The sequence below is a fragment of the Bos indicus genome, chromosome 11, assembly GCF_029378745.1.
Source record: "Bos indicus isolate NIAB-ARS_2022 breed Sahiwal x Tharparkar chromosome 11, NIAB-ARS_B.indTharparkar_mat_pri_1.0, whole genome shotgun sequence".
NCBI classification, from domain to species: domain Eukaryota; kingdom Metazoa; phylum Chordata; class Mammalia; order Artiodactyla; family Bovidae; genus Bos; species Bos indicus.
This window is the reverse complement of record NC_091770.1, coordinates 83488770-83502653: the sequence shown is the minus strand read 5'-3', so window position 1 is coordinate 83502653 and position 13884 is coordinate 83488770.

Here is a 13884-nt window from a genome sequence, read left to right as displayed (position 1 = left end):
ATTATTATCCGAGTTTTATGAGGACTCTAAATTCAGTATTCTACCAATAAATCTGGCCCCTACGCCTGGTAAATTTGGAGAGTTCTTATAGCATAAGAATACTTGCCAATAATCAAAGTTCCTATGTGTTGTGTTATGTACAAAGCATCAGACTGTTCTGAGTTAGTTGTGCTTTTCAATTACTGTTATTCTTGCTTTTAAATTAAAAACTGTTGTTAATTGACCTCTGCTGCTGTCAGTATTGCAGGTGCTTTGATTAACTCTCTGAGGTGTGGAGGTACACATTTAAAACAATAATGTGGTTTTCCATTTGTCTAATGACTAGATTGTAAAACACTATTTTCACAGTGATTCATTCAATCACAAAAAAAGATTTCCCTGAGCAAATGTTTTGGGTCAGTCCTGTTCTGAGTGAGAACACAGCCTTGAGGAAAGTGGGCCAGGGTCACGGTCCTCATGGCTCGTACATGACTCATCCGTACCCTACTGTTACGTCATGTGTATAACAATCTCTCTTCTAAGGTTTGCTTTTATTTTGACTTCATTTTGGTACCCGAGTTTGTTGTCAGATGCAAGTTTGTGTGCCTGATGCAGAGTGAGGCCAAAAGATGGAAACACTGGAATTGGGAGCAGAGAAAATTTTATTGCTGTGCTGAGCAAGGAGAACAGGTGACTCATGCTCCCCCAAACCCCAAACTCCTGAAGGATTTCAGCAAAGCTTTTTTAAAGGCCAGGTGAGGGAGTAGCATTCTGGGGATGTTATTTACTTGTGAACAGTTCCTTCATTGGTTGACGATGAATAGTCTTTAGGTGCCAGAAGGTCTGGGGGCTCCTTGCTTTTTGCCATCAAGTAGCTCATTTCTGCCATTCGGTGGTGGTTTTTTGATGATCTTCCCAACCCAGGGATTGAACCCAGGTCTCACGCATTGCAGATGGATTCTTTACCATCTGAGCCATCACGGAAGCCCATGAATACTGGAGTGGGTAGACTATCCCTTTTCCAGGGGATTGTCCCATATGCAGGAATCGAACCTGGGTCTCCTGCATGGCAGGCAGATTCTTTACCAGCTGAGCTACCCGGGAAGCTACGATTTTAGCATCTGAAAACTCAGGAAATAAGTGTCAGATCCTATTGTCTAGGTATTGGGTTGGCCAAAACAGTTCACTCAGAGTTTCCCAAAATTTCTTAGGAAAAGCCCAAAGGAACTTTTTGGCCAACTCAATACTTGAGAAAGGAGCTGAAGCATAGGATTTGAGGGAGGACTCTTTCCTGGGAAGGCCCCACAGGGTCCTGGTCAGTTTCAGGTTCCTGTTTTTTATTTTTGGCTGTACTGAGTCTTCATTGCTGTGCACAGGCTTGTGGCAAGTGGGGCTGCTCTTGTTGTGGAGCACAGGCTCTAGGACATTCAAGCTTCAGTAGTTGTGGCTCCTGAGAGCTAGAGCACAGGCTCAGCAGTTGTGGCACACAGGCTTAGTTGCCATATGGCATGTGGGATCTTCCTGGACCAGGGATCAAGTCTGTGTCTCCTGCATTGGCAGGCAGACACTTTATCAGTGAGCCAACAGGGAAGCCCTCGGGTTTCAACTGAATAAAAGATGGTGTGTTGTCCAGGGAATTTTTCTCATCAAAGTGAAATACAATCAAAACAAATTGACTCTTCGGCACTAAATGATGTCCAAGTTCCTATGTGTTCCATCCTCAGGGATGTAGCTCATGACACTCTGTTTGGGACAAGATATTAGTACTAAAACATAATTCTTCAAATGATCTCAAACTAAAATCCACAAAATCCCACTTTACTGCCTGCCTGCATCTACTGCTTTGCATTTTGCATCCAAAGTTTCTTTTGTAAATGTGATTCAACAGAGCCATCAAGAAGCTCTGTGTCAGTAACTGAACTCCTCAGATCCCCACCTAACCCCCCACCCCTCTTAAGCCTGCTCCATCTCCCTCTTTCCAGGACCAAGCTGGGCTTTGTTTCCTGCTGGGTAGTTTAGCTAAAGCCCTCCTGCCGGTTTTCTGGGCAGTGAATACAATTCCAATATAGGCAAGCCAGCTCGGTAAAAATTGCTCCTGGCTCAGCAAATGTGAGTTGCATAGCACAGGAACAGGCTTTATAATCATTCCATTCATTGGTCTGAACTGAACCTCTGATGGGAAATTGTAATGAGGCTGTCAGAGTCACTGCTACTCTCCAAATAACAGATACATCTTACAAATGAGGGGTAGAGAGGTGTTTCCGAAACTGCCCCATTATTTTGTGTATGTGTGTTTTAATTCACAGAATCTATTTGTATTGATTTAAGTGTCCTCCAAGAGAAGGAGTGCGTGCTTTTAGGCTGGTCATACCTGATTTCTGTTAGGATTCACCTCCTCTTGGCTGTTTGATAGGATGCATTTTTACTCTATTTTCTTTGTCACATGTAAAGTGTGAAAATGTACATCTATGATGTAGATTTTGAAAGTAGATATAACCTAAGTAAAATTTCTAGCACTGAACTGGAGCTTAGTAGGTACTCAAAGGGCTTCTCAGGTGACAGTAGTAAAGACTCCACCTGCCAATGCAAGAGATGCAAGAGATGCGGGTTTGATCATTGGGTCAGGAAGATACCCCTGGAGGAGGGCATGCAACCCATTCCAGTATTCTTGCTTAGAAGATTCCAGGGACAGAGGAGCCTGGGGGGTAAAGTCCATGGGGTTGCACAGAGCTGGACACCTTGAGCACAGTGCACAGCACAGGTACTCAAAACACGTATTAACTATTCAGGAAGCTCTATGGGTCTGCCCCTTCATTTCTGAATTTGAAGAAGTTTTGAAACAGTCCCAATTATTATGGAGCAGCATTCTAAAATGTCTCTCAATGTGTGTGTATTTATGACAGATTGAGCAGTGCAAAATGGAAAGATCCTCACAGATTCACCAATCTCATAGTTTAATTGGTTTCATGTATAAAATATTTTCTTTAAATAAAAGCTCATCTGGGTATCCCTGACATGAATAGCTGAAAAATGAACTTGGCTAGTTGAAACAGGAGAAGCAGCCTGCAATTTCCTCTCACCCCAGATTTGAGCCAAAAGGACTTCACTGAACTTGTTTGGCTTCAGTTCAGTTCAGTTCAGTTCAGTCGCTCAGTCATGTCCAGCTCTTTGCAACGCCATGAATCGCAGCACTCCAGGCCTCCCTACCCATCATCATCTCCCAGAGTTCACTCAAACTCACGTCCATTGAGTCGGTGATGCCATCCAGCCATCTCAACCTCTGTCGTCCCCTTCTCCTCCTGCCCCCAATCCCTCCCAGCATCAGAGTCTTTTCCAATGAGTCGACTCTTCTCATGAGTTGGCCAAAGTACTGGAGTTTCAGCTTTAGCATCATTCCTTCCAAAGAACACCCAGGGCTGATCTCCTTTAGAATGGACTGGTTGGATCTCCTTGCAGTCCAAGGGACTCTCAAGAGTCTTCTCCAACACCACAGTTCAAAAGCATTAATTCTTCAGCGCACAGCTTTCTTCACAGTCCAACTCTCACATCCATACATGACCACTGGAAAAACCATAGCCTTGACTAGACGGACCTTTGTTGGCAAAGTAATGTCTCTGCTTTTCAATATGCTATCTAGGTTGGTCATAACTTTCCTTCCAAGGAGTAAGCGTCTTTTAATTTCATGGCTGCAGTCACCATCTGCAGTGATTTTGGAGCCCAAAAAATTAAGTCTGACACTGTTTCCACTGTTTCCCCGTCTATTTCCCATGAAGTGATTGGTGAAGCCTAATTTTGAAAGCTGCTGACCACATTTTCTATTGTAGACAAAAGACTTTCCCAAGATCACAGAAATACCAACTAGGATTAGAATCAAGGTGAACAACTCTGGGGCCAAAGTTTTTATGTTCCACTTATCTATTTCATTCAGTCAAACATTTGCTGAGGATAGACCACTGTACCAGGCCCTGTGCCCAGTTTAACAGTAGTTAATGAAATCTCAGGTCTGCTCTTGAGCCCATGAACTAAAAGGAAGTAGCTGACCACACCCTCAAGTAAGTTCAAGGTGGAATACAAGACATTCTGATAGAGGGAGCACAAAATACCACGGAGAAGTGAAAAGGGGAATAATTTGTGTTTGTTGAAACATGAAGTTGTGGAGGCCAAGGGTAATTGCTTATAAAGAGAGGCTTTCAAGAATGGACTAATCACCAGGCAGAGAAATACAGAGAGAATGTGCCAAGAGTAAGACACAGGAGGCACAAAGGCATAGAATCAGGAAAGTATCTTATAGGAAGGAATAATGAATATTTCTAGTTTGCTGGACCATAATTACACAAGGGGAAGTGATTAGGCCTAGGACTTTAAACATCATTCAATGTTATGTAGGGTCTTGAATGCCCAGCCAAGAGTCTTGGACTTAATCCTGTAGGCTGTGAAGAGCCATGGAGAGATGATGAGAACTTGAAGGAAATATTTGAAGGTGTGTTTTAGGAAGATTGTTCTGATGCTAATTTGGAGCAAAATCTGCATTTAACAACCTAAAAATAACTTTGATGAGGCTGTTAACTTATTTTAATTCATCTATCCTAAGGAGTTAAGTTCTCAGCAATCAGTATTTCCTGTTCTTCCAATTAATCACTAAGTATGTATTTTTTTAAAAGTCTGGAGAGAAGAGAATACACTACTAATTATTGAGTACTAACTACCCAATAAATATTATTCATTCTTCATATCTGTGATCTCTTAATATGGGACATTTAACCCTAGTGTTCAGATAAGGAAACCAGTAATGAAATTCCTTGTCGAAGTCACACAGTTAGTAAGGGGTAAAGGTAAGAGCCTGACTCCAGTGTGTATAGACTCCAAAATGTGTGTTTCTGCTCTCTCGGAGTTTCTTGAACAGATTTAAGCACTTAGAATTATAGCTTCTCAAGTAGTGCTGGAGCTAAGAATGATCTAGAGGCAGGGTACAGATTTTCTCTTCATAAGGAAAGTGTTTCTTTAATAGACTTCCCAACAGTGTTAGCCACTGAGGATTCACTCCCTTCAGATCCTATTGTGAGGTTACATTAAGACCTGGGAACTTATGCAAGGTCCTGAGGATAACAGGCAAAATATATGGAACCAAAATCAGGGGAGTCTTGGGGGATAAAACAAAAGAACCTTCTGGGAAATGGCATGCCTGGAGACCAGCACATGAACGCTTTGAAAAAACATTTGATGTTACTTGAATCTGGGCCAGAGGGTCTTCTGAGTGTGTCTATTTAGGGAAGAGTTCGTGCATCTGCGGGTTGGAAGTTTACTTGGACTTACGCCTAGGAAAAGAAAAACATACAAGCTCATGATCTAGTATCACTTCTTCTTCATCTTAATCTTCTCTGTTGTAAACAAAGTTTCATCTATGTAGATGACTTAAACATTGAAATAGGAAACTCTTCACCTCATAAAGAATACTCACACTGTATTAGCATGAGACAGTTGTGAGTCCAGGAACTATTGATTTTGATTTTCTGAGTTTAAATATTGTCTCTCAGGTTTACTTTGTAGATGATTTGAGGTTTATTCATAAACTTCTCTAGTCCTCAGTTTTCTCATCTGTAAAATGGAATGCTAAAATCATTTACCTCACAGAGCAGAATAAGTTAATATATAGAAAAGGACTTAAAACAATGGGTGGTGCATTGTATGTGCTATATAATAAAAAAATTCCCTATTGTTTAAATATTATTATTGCCACTAATGATGTTATGATGTAGTCACCTTCCTAGAACATGACTGTATAAAACAGATATTAAATGATACTTTTTGAGTGAATAGATGGATTAATGAAAATTCTACCAAAGTGATTTCTACCAGAAATTTAATTAATTTCTATCAAGATAATATCAAACCATAAAGATCTCAAGATTCACTGTTCACTGAGACAAAGCTAAGCATTCAGAGTATTAGGATTCTTGTTACTCACGAGACAAGGTGATTAGAATACATATTCTTTAGACCGTGTATAGAGCACTTAAATCAAAAGTGGTGTTTGGGGTAAGCACCATAAATAATGTTGCACTCTCTACAACACCTGAAGGTTTCCTATGATGACCAAAATAAATTATATGTACATACAAATTAAAATCTCTATATACAATTATGCATAAAATATATATAACTGATTTAGCACTATGAATTAACAACAAAATTATTTTTGTGGTCCAAAATTTTATTTTTTAAATTTTTATTGGAATATAGTTGGTTTGCAGTGTTGTGTTAGTTTCAGGTGTACAGAAAAGTGAATCAGTTACACACACACACACGCACACTCTGTTTTAGGTGCTTTTCCCATTTAGGCCACTATGTAGTATTGAGGCGAGTTCCCTGTGCTCTACAGTAGGTCCTTATTAGTTGCCTATTTTATATATAGTAGTGTGTATATGTCAACCCCAATCTCCCAAATTATCCCTCCCCCACCCCTGCCGTTTTCCCCCAGTGACCACAAGATGTGATCTATCCTGGAGAATGTTCCATGTGTACTTGAGAAGTCAGTGTATTCTGTTGCTTCTGGATGGAATGTCCTATAACTGTGAATTAAGCCTATCTGGTCTAATGTGTCTGGAGAAGGCAATGGCACCCCACTCCAGTACTCTTGCCTGGAAAATCCCATGGACGGAGGAGCCTGATGGTCTGCAGTCCATGGGGTCGCTAAGAGTCAGACACGACTGAGTGACTTCACTTTCACTTTTCACTTTCATACACTGGAGAAGGAAATGGCAACCCACTCCAGTGTTCTTGCCTGGAGAATCCCAGGGACGGGGGAGCCTGGTAGGCTCTCGTCTATGGGGTCGCACTGAGTCGGACACGACTGAAGTGGCTTAGCAGCAGCAGCAGCACGTCTAATGTGTCATTTAAGACTCTGTTTCCTTATAGATTTTCTGTCTGATCTGTCCATTGGTATAAGTAGGGGTGTAAAGCCCACCACTATTATTGTATTACTGTTGATCTCCCCTTTTATGGCTGTTAGCATTTGTCTTATATATTGAGGTGCTCCTATGTTGGATGCATATATATTTACAACTGTTTTATCTTCTTCTGGATTGATCCCTCAATTGTTATGTAGTGTCCTTCTCTGTCTCTTGTAACAGTCTTTAAAGTCTATTTGTTCTGATATGAATATTGCTATTCCAGCTTTCTTTTGGTTTCCATTTCCATGGAAACCCTTTTTCGCCCCCTCACTTTCAGTCTGCACGTGTCCCTAGATCTAAAGTGGGACTCTCGTAGACAGCATAAAAACGGGCCTTGTTTTGTATCCATTCGGCAAGTCTGTCTTTTTGGATGGAGCATTTAATCCATTTATATTTAAGGTAATTATCAACATGTATGTTCCTATTGTTTTGGATTTGTTTCTGTAGGTCTAATTTCTTCCCTTCCTCTTTTGTTCTCTTGCGATTTGATAACTATCTTTGGTGTTGTGTTTAACAAAATTTTAAAAATCTTTCCTCTTTTGATTCTTGGATCCAGTTATTCCACTGATGAGAAAAATACTTAGTCACAAAGCAGAAAGTTTTATACACAAAGATGTTCACCATATTATTTATAATAGCAAACAAACTCAATTAGCTAAATATCTAAATATAGCAAAATCAACAAATTGGCAAACACTCCATGAAAGGCATACTAGCCAGACTTTTAAAATTTCATATGCTAAGAATGCTGTTCACTTTACCCAAAGTTCTCTTAGAAAAAGATATCTGTATCACTATTTGTCTGTTTGGCGGTGGGGGCAGGGGATTAAAAAAAGAACCATCTAGAACATGTTTTCCTTAACCTAGAACCTATTAATAGATCTAGACATTCAATGAGCCTTCTGAATTTTACGCAAAATTCTCTTTTTACAGGTAGTGTATAAGCTATATAGTAAATTTTATGTCCATGTCTATGACCGCTTCAACAAATTAAGCACCAGTGTTTGGGATCACCTCTAAGTTCAGATTGATGTATTGTGAGTAAATTAGTTATAGACTCATGTATGAAGAGAAGACAAAATAATCTGATATCAAACCTACAGGGCATGTCACTCAGACTCATATAGGGATGAGCAACCTATTCCCTGTGGGACAAACCTGGCCATGTTTGTTTTTGTGTGACCCATAGGTAGAACTTTTAAAAGTATTTTTAAAGAGTTTGGGCAGGGGTTGGGTGATAGGGATAAGGAAGAAAGAGATATGAGACAAAGATCATATGTAGCCTGCAAAACTTAAAAATATATTCTTTTACAGAAAAAGTTTGCCAACCTCTGTATTTAGAACACTGCTAAATTGCAGATAAATTTCCATAGAAAAATCTCAAGCCTGTCCTTCAGTTTTCCACAGAAAATTAAACTTAATTTGTTTCAAAATCCATTGAACTAGTTGAGTGACTGGCAAATGGTATTAAAGATTACTGAATTGAATTGTCTGAAGTTGAATTTTCCCAACATTAAGTTCATTGAATCTTAGATTGAAAAACAAAAGGGAGATAATAATGAATATTCATTCTTTGGGCTTCCCAGGTGGCACTAGGGGTATAAAGAATCCACCTGCCAATGCAGGAGACACAAGAGTCACAGGTTCAATCCCTGGGTCAGGAAGATACCCTGGAGTAAGAAATGGCAACCCATTCCAGTATTCTTGCCTGAAAAACCCCATGGACAGGGAAGCCTGGTGGGCTACATTCATGGGTGTGCAAACAGTTGGACATGATTGAGCAACTGAGCACACACACATTCATTCTTTACACAAATAGGAATCTGTGTACAACCAAACTAAGTCTTTGATATAGACCTACTAGAACCTTTATTAGGTAAGAATGTCCAAGGCTAATTCAGTTCAGTTCAGTTCAGTTGCTCAGTCATGTCTGACTCTTTGCAACCCCCATGGACTGCAGCACTCCAGGCTTGCCTATCCATCACCAACTCCCAGAGGTTGCTCAAACTCATATCCATTGAGTCGGTGATGCTATCCCATCATCTCATCCTCTGTCATCCCCTTCTCCTCCTGGTTATTATATACAACTAAAAAAAAAAAAGTTTATTTATATTTAAATATTGCATAATGCAGACTAATTTAGGACTTAGCAAGGAATTTGAATCTAATAAAATATCTGGAAATACTTCAGTGTTCTAGTTCCACAGATTGCTGTTGGTGTTTCTTTGCGCTCCTGGTTTTGGGGTCAAGGATTAGCTTGGCTCAAATACCTTATTTGATAGGTCTTCACTGATGCACTCAAATTAATGAGGCTCTCCTGTATTTGGCTAATGAAAGACCTTTGCAAAGCCTATAAGTTCTGCTCCACTTGTCAGATGAGACCAGAAGATTCCTAACAACTTCAAGAGGAAAAACAACATCATTTGGTGGTACAGTTTGGAGTGTATTTTAGGAGAAGGCAGTCTAACAGAACACCATGGAAACTTTTGAGGCTGCCACAACTCAAGGGCTTTTCTGGGGTCTTGTCAATTTATGGGTGAGCCAGTGTGAATTACTGGAAAGAAGATTAGAAAACTCAGACTCATTTCTCTATTTATATGAACTCGAGCAAACCACAATACTTCATTGGGCCTCAGTTTCCTTAAACATAAATTGAGAGGGGTGTTAGGTGGGGCTCAGTGACTTAACATGATCTCTACTCCTGGGTTCATTCTTGCATGATAAGGCCCTATTCTGAGACCATCATTGGATCTCCTAGTAATTGGGGCCCCAGATCCTGTTTTTCTCCGGCTCCATACCAGGTCTGAGCTGTACCTATGTGTCATTAAGAATCAAGGATGCCATCTATACATCAGTGCTGTGATATTTCTTTAGCAGGCTGGCCTCCCTCACACCAACCTTAGAGAATGTTACATAACATGGCCGTACTCTATTGTCTCTGTCTGCTCTGAAGTGAAGTCGCTCAGTCATGCCCGACTCTGAGACCCCATGGATAGTAGCCTGCACCAAGCTCCTCCGTCCATGGGATTTTCAAGGCAAGAAGTACTGGAGTGGGTTGCCATTTCCTTCTCCAGGGAATCTTCCTAACCCAGGGATCGAACCCAGGTCTCTCACATTGTAGACAGACGCTTTACTATCTGAGCCACCAGGGAAGTCCAGGAAGTCTGTCTGCTCTACTCCACTCCATTCTCAGGATGATGAGGATGCCACAGCCATTCTCTACTCAGACTTTACTTGAATTCTTCTACAGATGTTAGATCATCAGTTGACAAATTAGCGATCATTCACGTATCTAATCTAAGTCTTGAAATTCCAAATAATCAGAACAGTTTAATCAACATTCATTTTTGTTTCAGTGGTTACATACCAGGCTTCTGAAGACTTGAGGTCCTTTCTCACACTTACCTCAGGAATAACAGAACCCATATCAACTTTTTTTCTTAATTTTTTAAATTTATGTATAGTTGACTTACAGTGCTGTGTTAATTTGTTATACAACAAAGTGATTCAGTTTTATATATATACATACATACATATATATATATATGTACATTCTTTTTTAATAAACTCTTTTCCATTATGGTTTATCATAGGATATTAAATATAGTCCTCTGTGCTATACACTTGGACCTTTTTGTTTATCCATTCTGTAAGTTGTAAGTTACATAATAACTTACATCTGCTAACCCCAACCTCCCTCCCCCAGTGCCCTCCCCAGTAGCAACCACAAGTCTACTCTCTCTGTCTGTGAGTCTATTTCCGTTTCATCTAAAGGTTCATCTATGTCATACATTAGATTCCACATAAAAATTATACCATATGATATTGTCTTTCTGATGTAGTATGATAATCTGTAGTTGCATCCATGTTGCTGCAAATGGCATTATTTCATTCATTTTCATGGTTGTGTAGTATTTCATTATATATATATATATATATATATATACACACACACACCACATCTTCCTTATCCGTTCATCTGTTGACAGACATTTAGGTTACTTCTTTGTCTTAACTATTGTGAATAGTGCTGCTGTGAACATAGGAGTGCATGTATCTTTTTGAATTATAGTTTTACCCAGGAGTGGGATCAATGGATCATACAGCAATTCTTTGCTAGTTTTCTGAGAAACCTCTATACTAATTTCCATAGTGGCTGCACCAACTTACATTTCCACCAACAGTGTAGGAGTTTCCTTTTTCTCTACACTCTCTCCAGCATTTATCTGTAAACATTTTAGCGATGGCCATTCTGACCAGTATGATGTGGTACCTCATTGCAGTTATGATTTGCATTTCTGTAATAATTATGTTGAACATTTTTCCATGTACCTATTGGCCATCTATAATTTTGATTAGGTCCCATTTGTTTATTTTTGTTTTTATTCCTTTTGCCTTGGGAGACTTACCTAAGAAAACATTGGTACAATATATGTTAGAATATTTTGCCTATGATATCTTCTAGGAGTTTTATGGTGTCAAGTCTTGTGTTTAAGTCTTTAAATCATTTTGAGTTTATTTTTATGTACAGGGAAAGGGAGTGTTCTAACTTCATTAATTAACATGTAGTTGTCCAGCTTTTCTGACACCACTTGTTGACCTCATTCTTTCTCCCACTGTGTATTCTTGCCTCCTGTGTTGATGATTAACCATAGGTGTGTGAATTTATTTCTGGGCTCTCTATTCTGTTCAACTGATCCATAAATCTGTTTTTGTACAATACTATGCCATTTTGATAGTATCTATAATAGCTCTGTAGTATTGTCTGAAGTCTGAGAGGGTTATGCCTCCTGCTTTGCTCTTTTTCTTCAGGATTGCTCTGACAATTTTGGGTCTTGTGTGGTTTCATATACATTTTAGGGTTATTTCAAGTTCTGTGAAAAATGTCATGGGTAATTTGATAGGAATCACATTATATCTGTAGGGTGCTTTGGGTGGTGTGGCCATTTTAACAGTATTAATTCTTCCAATCCAAGAGTGTGAAAACACGTATCAATTTACTGCCCCAGCTGACCAGACACACTGCACCAGATGGAATTTTCTCACCTTACACTGAATTAACATTATATTAAAGTAACTTTATGCCAAAATATTGTTTCAAACCTTGGGATTAGTTACTCTACCCCATGACTGTCATTTTAGGTTATTCCACATATTGTTGGTTCTTAAATACTCTCTTCATATTTTTCTGTACTTCCCCAATGCCCCTTTTTGGGTTCTCTATGCTGTTTCATTCAAGTCTGCATTTTTCTGGTGAACAAACTTGCCTGTATATGTGCATCACCTCTGATCTAACCACAGCTTGGCTAGGCCCTAAGAATTTTCCTTCCCCTGTATCTGGAACAAAGGACTATGGCGTCAGCATCCTTTCCTAACCCAACATTCCTCCAGATCTGTTTTCTTTATCCTTATGTAAGGTCATGTCACAATTGGAAATCTTACATTTACCTCCACACAGATCACATGAAATAATAACTGAAGTTTGTTGCTTTCAACTAGAGTGTCACACTGGTAATCACTGTTCTACCAGGAGCCCAGATAAACAGTTTAATATCCCTTTGTTAACACAAATATAGGAATAAGAATCATTACAAGAATAATGAAGTTTACTTAGCAAAACTTTAAAAACTAAAGAAATTCTTAGAGGAGCAACTTAACACAGTTAAAGTTAAGTTAAACTTAACTTTAAACACAGTTAAACTTAAAGTTCTTAATGGTGAAAATTTGGAAACCAGAAACTTTCATTTCAGCATATTTACCTCTTCCAAGACCACCTAGGCAGAATGCTTGAACATTAGACGGGCTGCCAGGAAGTTTGGGTGGGAGCCAAGCAGGCAGCCAAGCTGAGATTCTAGGCCAGGAAAGATATCAATCAGGTCAAACCTGCCGGGCTGGTTTATGACTTCTGGAAACCTCCAAGGTTGATACACACTGGCACTCAGATATAACCATACCACTTTTCCTTGCCTGGAAATTTGAGAGTTGGTCAAACTGTAACACTTATTTAGAGTAACTCATTTTACAGGTGAAGAACTTGATTCATAAGGGGAGAAATGGCTTGTTCAGTATCACATTCAGTATATGGTAGAGAGAAACTAAAACTCAAGTCACTTGCTGTCTCATTTGTTTTTGTGAAGCAACATGATGAATTGAAACAAATTTTTAAAATAACACCAAGGGAGAAACAAAAATTAATTACCTAATAATTAAAGAACAATAGCTCTATATTTTTATATGAGTGAGTGAAGTCACTCAGTCGTGTCCGACTCTTTGTGACCCCATAGACTGTAGCCCACCAGGCTCCTCCGTCCATGGGATTTTCCAGGCAAGAGTACTGGAGTGGGTTGCCATTTCCTTCTCCAGAGGATCTTCCCGAACCAGGGATCGAACCTGGGTCTCCCACATTGCAGGCAGACGCTTTACCGTCTGAGCCACCAGGGAAGCCCTAATAGTTTGTCATAAAATACATATTGATACATAAAATATACAAATTGTAAAGTTGCTAAAAATAACAGATTCATTGCAAAGATAATTCAATATAATAAAATACCTAGGACTGAGATTATCTGGTAAGAAATGTTGGTTTCCTGTTTGGGTTTATTTACTATATAAGATGAGCATCTACAAATACTAAGCCTTCACAACAGGGAATGATCCACATTAACCTAAATGTGTCGGATTGTTTAACCATTGTAAACAACTGAATCCACTGATTTTCTTATCTTGCGAAAATTTTTGAAATGCCTAGCTGTTTATTGTGCTATAGATGTAGTCACAGTTCTTAACCTATACTTCACTTAAGTATATTAAGAGGTTATATCAAAATCTAGAACTTAGGAAAGCATATTTTTTAAAAAAGCAATCACCTTAGTCTCAAACATCTCTCAGCTGGGTATGAGAGAGAGACACCAAATAGATCATTCCAGGATACAGCCATCATTCCTGGGAGGGTGTT